Genomic DNA, 8,816 nt, shown 5'->3' on the forward strand with positions numbered 1-8,816 from the left:
CTGTTTAAGCAAAACAACCAGGCAATCCCCTCTACTATATCTTATTGATTAACAAGGACAAATTCTTCTTCACCCGAGTCATCATTCCCATAGATCTTTATCACTACCCACGTCCCAAAATTTGGCTTCTCCTGCTGCCAACAAGAATAGCACGGAAAACATGAAGAAAAGTCATGAAGATTCCTAATAAAGCATAGTCTTCAAAATCCGGATGACTTATTACATGCTTATAATATTTATTTTGAACATCTTCAGATGCATACCAGCCATATTTTGTTTAATGGGTCTTATTCAGATTCTATCTTTTCAAGGAAGTTGAGGGAATTTAACTCTACACTTCTGAAGATTGAACAACTGCATCCAGATGCAATGATATGTATTTGATAACAAAGAGCAAAGTTCCATTTATTGAGTTATTTTAGTTCAATGGCAATAGCGAAATTAGTTTAAGGTGCTGCACACTAGACAAGTTTCAAGATCACACAAAAAGTTAACAATTAGGATAGATATTATATGAGGTTGTGAACTGCTACATGTGTTAAGTGATTCAGCCAAACTGCTCGATTGCTTCTTAGGAAGCCCTGACTGATCTTAAGCTTTTAACTAAATTTCAAAATCATAAGCTATACAAATAATATGAAGCCAAATATAACCCAAGTCGATTCCCCCTAAAAGATCGATTGCACTCTAGGAACAATTCCATATTTAAAACCTTTACCTCCGTTATCGGTAGTTCGGTACCTGTGGACAAATTGTCCTCCTAATGCAGTGTGGATCAATTTTAAGAAACTATCTTGCCTAGCACGTGACAGAAACATAAGAGAATCCTTCTTAAATTCCTACATCTAGAATTTCCTAGAGCCATAAATCAATGTTCCCAAAAATCAAAATTCTCAAAAGTTACGAGTGTTTGTTACTCAGTTCTCCAAAAGTTACCTGCTGCCAGAGCAAAAGCAAACAGCATTGTTTCAAAGGTCTATTATAGGAAGAGTCTAAGATGGAAAATAGCTCTCTCTACTCATACATTTTGTTGGCCTGCAATATTTTCAAAGAATTGAAAGCATCAATATCATTTAAATTTATGACCCAAAGAAATATATCTTTTTCTTATGCAATGAATGAACTGATATATGACTCATCTTATTTCATTCAAAAACCTGCCGAAACACAGGATGTGACATACAGGAAAACTTTGTACACAACTCCTTTGTGTATTTGGACTATATGGTAATAACTTTTCTCCCAAGGAGTTCAACCTGGCAGTTTGAATGGCTTGTTTTTAGTTCATTTTAGATAGGATCTTTTAGTTCTGCAAAGAATAACCCAATGCCTCAACTTAATAAGATAAAAGACTCATTTCTGAATAGAATTCAAAACAGTACCTTAATTAAACCTCAAAAGGAGATAGCATAAAAAAGATAACGATGCACGGTATCACTTGATTTACTTACTGTGAGGCTGGATATGAGGAAGTCTCAGAATGTGCTCTTGCATGAAGTTATGAGGCCATGACAACCTGCAAAAAATATAAAATACAGCATTACTACTAGAATTTTTTGCATGACATGATTTGTTTAACAGTTTGTACACAATGCAGGTATTGTTCATATTCAACTGTCACATTGATCAAAAGAGAATAAATGAATGCTATATAATATATATAGTGATTCAATAACTATGCAAAAGAAAAAGCAAGAAAAATAATCTCCAGAACTCCAGACGTGTAACTGTGATAAAGGCATGGTTACTATGGAATATAATCATATATTATACAGCATGACAGAAAATGTACGTAAATTCCCGGTTTCCCCATTAGTCGTTGGAAGATTCCGTACTGATAAAAGCTTAATGTGACTTGGCATTGGGAGGCAGTTTCTCACAGAAGTTCGTAGCAAACTAAGAAAGACCAATATCCCCAGTAATCCTGGTCAAAGTCATAAATCTATTGAAAAGAAAAAAAACAAAGGACAAGCATATCAGCCTTATTCTTGTGAAAATAATTTCTGGAAGCATAAGTAGTACAATATCCTACAGTCAACACTTTCATTGAATTGTGCAATAAGTTCAGCATTAGATAGATACCTAAAACTGCAACACGATCACATTTAAAATACATTGGCCAACATAGTTGTGCATATAGTATATAAACCTTACTATTTGCCAGTATTTCGAGGACTATGAAGAGGGATCGATGATGCACTATATTCAAGGCTACCAATATCCTAATTATGTGGGATGAGATAAGCTTATTGAATATCTCAAGCACCCCTCAGTCCCTCACCCCGCCCTCCCATGAAGCACTGCTTGAAGCAAACACACAAGAGCAGAGACATTGGAAGTCCTCAGCCCGACTGCCATTTCAGGCTGGCCTTGCCAGAACTACAGACACCCAGGCTTATTCCTGCCTTTCTTATCCCAACTCAGTCCCCTCTATTCTAAGAATGAAAAGGCACATTATCCATTCCCTTTTGCAGTTAACAAAGGATCCTAATTTTCTTGTCTTTCAATCTATTAGCAGTTAACAATTTCAGCTTGTATCCCATGATCCTATCATTCTTATTAAATGAGGAGGGGGGTGGGGCGGGCTTGGTGGTGGGGAATAAACTAACTTTACATTCATCAAAATTAACAAAGTTTCAGGGCTCTGTCACCTTCATTTCCAGGAGCTTATCCTTTCATTTATTCACACACTTCTATTCATAATCAAAGTAATAAACACTCATATACCTCAATTACTAGCATAACCCAGATCAGCATGCATGATTCTAGAATAAGTATAAACCTTAGGAACTCATACCTCAATCTAAAGTACATTTTTGCTTCCAAAATTACAAACAAGATTTCATAAAAATAAATAAATAAAACAAAAAAGGGGATCTAGGTAAGAAAATATTACCAACCATCTGCACAATTCTTTGTTAGTACATTTTGATTTGAGCCTTTGAGGGATATGACCCGTCAGTGTGGACAAGTAAAACAGAGCCGAGCACCTGTTCTTCCTGACTTTCTTCCCCAAATATAAATCGTTGTCGATCAGTAGCCGCGGGGTGGAGATTCAAGGGTATTTGCCTGCATTGCATTCTGCCACAAATACAATATAATTGAAGTTACAATGAGCGAAAGGGCATTTCTGTACATATATAATTAACCTAGACATAGACATAGAGTAGGCAGTCCATTACTATTTATGAGTTTTTGTCCATTTATCCTATTTCTAGGGATTTTTTTCCCACTAACCCCATTAAGTTTTTTTTAATTCTCTCTTATCCAATACACTCTAAGGAAGTCTTCCCTAATACACCATTAATTTTTTTTTTTTATACCATTTTACCCCTCACCCCTTTGTTTACTTAGAGAGAAAATGAAAGAGAGAGAGAAACCATAGGAGACTTCGCCGAGCCCGTCACTGATCGCTGGAATCCGGCCACCGGTCACCGACCGCCGCCCACCGGGTTTTTCTGAAAACCTCTATTGTCCCCAATAGACATCTATTTCTCTCCAATAGACGTCTATTGCCCCCCAGTAGAACTTTCAGTTTATTGGCCCCCAATAGATGTCTATTGCCCCCCAATAGAACTTTCAATCTCCGAAATGAGAAATAATCTTCATAAAATTAGATAAATAAAACTTTGACTAAGCAAAACAATAAGTAGATTACATCAATTCAAATGTCTATTGCTCCCCAATAGACGTATATTGCCCTCAAATAGATGTCTATTGGGAGCAATAGAATATTATTTTTCCTGTTTTCTTTCCTTTTGGGCCTTCTGTTGCAAAACAGAAGTAGCACCATTTTGATTTGCCCCCCAATACAACTTTTTTTCTTTTTTTTTCCTTTCCTTCTCGGATTTCTTCCCACAATTTACAACGACAAAAAATGATTTTGGGCACCCAGAAAATGCTCTGGGCACCCAAGACCAAAGCACCCTCAGGCGATAAACCCGCCGGCGTCGGATTTGGTGGGCTACTACTCAATGAGAACATCGTCGGCGACTCTGACAGAGTTTCAGACGAAGGAATGCTCGAGGAAGATGGGGTTTGCCGCAATCTCAAGAGTCTCTGCAACTGGCGGAGTCCCAGATGGGCTTGACTTCGGAGCGGCGACGATCATCAGAGAGGAAGAAGACGACCAAAAACGAGACCCCAAACCCTCACCAAGCACCAAACCAACCCACCTTTCAAAACAATCAAAACCCAGTTCGTCGTCTCTGACTCCGACTCTGACTCCGCCACCATCAAAATCACCCCAAGATGTTCAAAGCTCGTTCACTTTCTGGTTCTACTTCACAATCATAGTCTCCATCATAATCTGTTCACAATCACAGTCAGTTCGTCGTCTCCGAGTCCGCCACCATCAACATCACCCCAAGATGTTCAAAGCTTGTTCACTTTCTGGTTGTACTTCACAATCATAGTCTCCATCATAATCTGTTCACAATCACAATCTTCATTTTATATAGCCAAGACAAGCTCGATCTCGGCGGAGACGGAGATCGATCTTGGCGAAGACAGAGATCAATCTCGGCGAAGAAGGAGATTACTCTTCTAATCTCAATCGGAATCACAGGCGTTGGCTTCTGGAGGAGAGAGAGAGAGAGAGAGAGAGAGAGAGAGAGAGAGAGAGAGAGAGAGAGAGAGAGAGAGAGAGAGAGAGAGAGAGAGAGAGAGAGAGAGAGAGAGCAGATTGTCGGAGGTTGCATCTGGAGGAGGCCGCCGGCGATGATGGAGTTCCACGGGTTGGCGCTTTCTGGAAGAGAGAGAGAAGATCGCTGCTGCAGATGAAGGAGAGAGATAGAGTGGGAATGTTGGTAATTTTTTAATTTTTTTGAGGGAAAAATAGTCATTTGCTATTAGATTGTGTATTCCCATAATCTGTTGCTGGGGTAAGTGGGATAATTATTGCTTATTTTGGTGCTTTTGGTCAAGTACCCTTTATTTATTTATTTTTCGATCTGTTAAATGAATGAATATATAGAAAAGACCTTGGCAACAAAAGCATCAAAGCAAAGACCAGCTCTACCAACAGAGCCAACTAACCTCTAACAGAAAAATAGGTAAATAATTCTCAAAGAGAAACAAAAAGAAGATCAAACAGTCAAAAATTGCAGACCAGAGCATAAAACTAGCAACTCATTAATAGGAATTCTCCATTCGACTAGAGTGGCGAGGTTAGAGAGAATGAGGTCCTCTTGCATTGTCACGTTCTCACTTCAACTGTGCATCATTAACTAAGATACAAGTAAAGGTCTAGATTCCTATTACTGTATTTTGTTCAAAAGCAACTCTATATATCATCATTTACTTCAATGTACAGAATTCACTTCCATTTCATAAACTTCATTTACACTTCCTTGAGAGGATTGTGTATTATTAACAGGCTTACAGCACAGAAATGGTGTGAATGAGAAGTACTAAACCAAGTTATTGCTTCAGACAGGGGAGGCACACAATTAGGTGAGCTGTATTCGTCTAAAATTCAGTTGGTTAATATACTATTTTTGATCATTCACGCTGAAAACCCAAGGTTTATGGAAAAATGCGGAATGTTTTTGTAAAAAGAGGCTTAAAATGATGGGTTTTCTTGGTTAGTATCAAAGCTCATCACAGAATTCGTGGGTATAAACCTGTCCCTTTCTTTTTTATGGTACTAGAGTAACATCATGTTGTTGTTCTTGCACTTACAGTTGGTGTGAGTTTGCTTACGGAAGAAATATATCATAGCCCAAACATTTCTTAGGCACATGCATGCTTTTTGGTTTGACAGAAATTATAGAAATGCTAAATCCATCAATTTTCAGTCAGAAAAAAAGAAGGTGCTATCAACACTTGGGTTTGAGAATGATAGGAGCATTATATGTGACATTTTAAGTGTTTTTCTCACTACATTTTGCTGAGTTATATCTTTAACATTATCATTTCTAACTTAGTTTAGTGTCTATAGGTACAATGGAGCTATAAACACAGGAAATGAACTTACAAGAGCTGGAAATGAAAGAAATGAAGGTAAGGAGGAAATGCGGCACATAAGTGATAAGAAATGGAGAAATGATGCCTTCCCAATCCTACTAGGAAAATGAATCCTAGTTGAAGCAGGAATTCTGAGTCAACTAGCAGTCAAGCTTAGAGAAATGACAAAAATGACAGAAGAAGAATCTCAATTGGATAAGAAAACCCAATCTTCCCAAAAAAAGGAAAACCTAATTGGACTAGGAGTCCCTGTTGAACAAGAAAAGCTTAAGAAGATTCCAAAACATCTTGAAACAAGAGTCCTTATTAGACGAGGATACATGTTGATATTAGGAGTCCTGAAGATATTAGTATACCTGGGAAGGCTAGGAGATCACATGGCTTCAAGATGACTCAAGAATGATCATGAGTATTCTAGAAGACTGAAGATGGCATCAAAGAATCGAAGAATCCTAAGTGGATATTAATTCCTTTATGCCGTGAAAATAAAATAAAAGTCAAGAAGATTTTGATATCTTGAGGAATTTGGGAAGAAATCCAAGTCTTGTGCAATCAGGAAAGGAGAATCAAAATCAAATATGGAGTCCTGATTACATAAGACTTACATTGGTCGAAATTAGGAGAATATGGAAGTGTATTTCAAAAAATTAATCTACTTGCTAGATTCAAGGTTGATCTGTACTTTCTTTGGTGGATTTCTATTGGTTGCATGATGCAGAAGAAGTAGAGAAAGACCAAGACACCAAGGTTTGGCTATGCACTATAAATAGGGGAAGGATTGACGTTAAACATTGTCACCAAAATCCTAAATCAAATTCGTAGTACCTCCCCCTTTACTCTCAAAGTTTCGGCCCTCTCCCTTGTGCAAGCATTGAAGCCATGAAGCAAGCTCCATCATCTCCATGACATCCTTGCCATAGCCTCCATCCTCTTGAAGTTCATCTTGCATTCATAAAGTTCTTCAAAAGTGTAACCATGTCCATCTTTATTTTGTTTTTGGTTTTCCATACTTGTAATTCAAAACAAATTTTTGTTTTGTTATTGTGGATGTTTTGAAATTTTGTTAAGTTAAAATTTATGTATTGATGTTTAGTTTTCAAAACCATGAAGCATGATGAAACGTTTTAGATTTTATTTAAGGGTTATTATCACAAATGGTACCTGAACTTATCCTCTATCTTATCGATGATACCTGAACTTCAATTTTGATCACAACTAGTACCTGAACTTTTCGACTTCATTTCAAGTAGTACCTACCACTAACTTCCGTTAAAAACTAACATGTGCAAAACACATGACCTATATTCAAGAGTAGTTTGACTAAAATACCCATTAAAATAATTTTGTTTACTAGATATTTTGATCAATTAATATGTTCATAAAAATATAAGTTCAATTAAAAATGAATCTCTACCCTCTTATGAAAATAAAATTTAAAAACAAGATCTCAACAAAATTTAATTGTTTTATAGATACAGACAAAACATTTCAAATAAAACTATAAAACATTTTTTTTTGACAAACTATAAAATATTTCAAACCAAAATCTTATCAAAACTTTCGTAATTTTTTTTTCCTGTCATTCATATATATTTTTAATTGAAGTTGAAAGTTTTTCCTTTTGATAATCTCATTTTTTTATAGCCATATTGCCACAATATAAGTGAAAATAAGTGATATTACAAAAAAAAAAAAGGTAATTTTACAAATTTATCCTTGAAAAATGAGTTACATTTTTGGTACATGTCAGTTTTTAACGGAACATTAACTGAAGTTAGTGATAGGTACCATTTGAAATAAAATCGAAAAGTTCAAGTACTAGTTGTAATCAAAATTGAAGTTCAGGTACCATCGATAAGATAGATGATAAGTTCATGTACCATTTGTGATAATTACCTTTTATTTAAATGCAAATTGCGATTTCAGATTGTGTTTTTGAATGATTGTTGGTTTTATGCTTCAAATTATCTTTTATATGTATGTGTTCTCTGAGTGAAACTTAGAATTATGAGTATATAATTGTTTCTAGATTAAAATGCTAGCGTTCTAGGTCTTAATTCTCAAGTAGAAAACTTATGAAACTTAGATAAATCAACAATGAGTTCTGCATGCTCCAACTTGTGTGTTTTGTTTAAATCAATCAAACTTCTATATTTCTTAATGCCGTAATTGAGTGTTGCTAGTGAGTAGCGTTCTATGACTAGAAATGCATATTTAATAGGCTTAGTAATGGTGCGTTCATCTTGCTAAGCAATTAAGGCAAGTAATAAGTACTTTGTATGCGTTCATTTTTGTTCGTGGTTGATTTCTTTCTAAAACATATATTGATTTGTGATTTGTGTTTGATAAACTTGTTTTCGTGTTAATGATGGTTGACTAAATCTCTATATCCATTCCCCTTATTTTGTCTTGATTCTTGGTTTGATCGATCACTTAGGTTAGATTAATATAATACAAACTCTTTAAAACCCCCCATCTTAGATTATAATACATACCTATACTATGTTTTATTTTCGTTTCATACTTTGTTAATGACTTAGACAGGAGTTCCCTCAATCCTCAGCTTAAAATGATCCCTACTTACTCATCCTACTATCTGATGTAGGGTTCAATTTGAGAGTGTCAAAGAAAATAGTTTCGAGCAGAACAATTAGATTACATGAGACAGATAAATTGATTTTACAGCAAGCGTCCCTAAGTTGCAAGAAAAAAAATAATACAGGACAAGTAAACTAGTAAAGCTTGATAATCCACATAATGAATTGCTCTTAAAAGAAATGCAGGACAAGTAAAGATTAAAGAGAAAACTTGGTCATAAATCACATTGCTTTATTCATCTAATAACTAAA

General features: G+C 35.7%; 1 long non-coding RNA gene across 1 annotated transcript; it reads right to left on the reverse strand.

Moving 5' to 3' along the window:
• Nucleotides 1-1,042: 1,042 nt before the first annotated feature.
• LOC121050352 lies at nucleotides 1,043-3,079 on the reverse strand. The gene is made up of 3 exons (XR_005802750.1): nucleotides 2,897-3,079; nucleotides 1,452-1,516; nucleotides 1,043-1,309 (listed from the first exon to the last, which is right to left on the reverse strand). It is a non-coding gene; the product is annotated as an uncharacterized LOC121050352 (long non-coding RNA).
• Nucleotides 3,080-8,816: the final 5,737 nt, after the last annotated feature.

This window comes from Rosa chinensis, chromosome 7 (assembly GCF_002994745.2).
Source record: "Rosa chinensis cultivar Old Blush chromosome 7, RchiOBHm-V2, whole genome shotgun sequence".
Lineage (NCBI taxonomy): Eukaryota > Viridiplantae > Streptophyta > Magnoliopsida > Rosales > Rosaceae > Rosa > Rosa chinensis.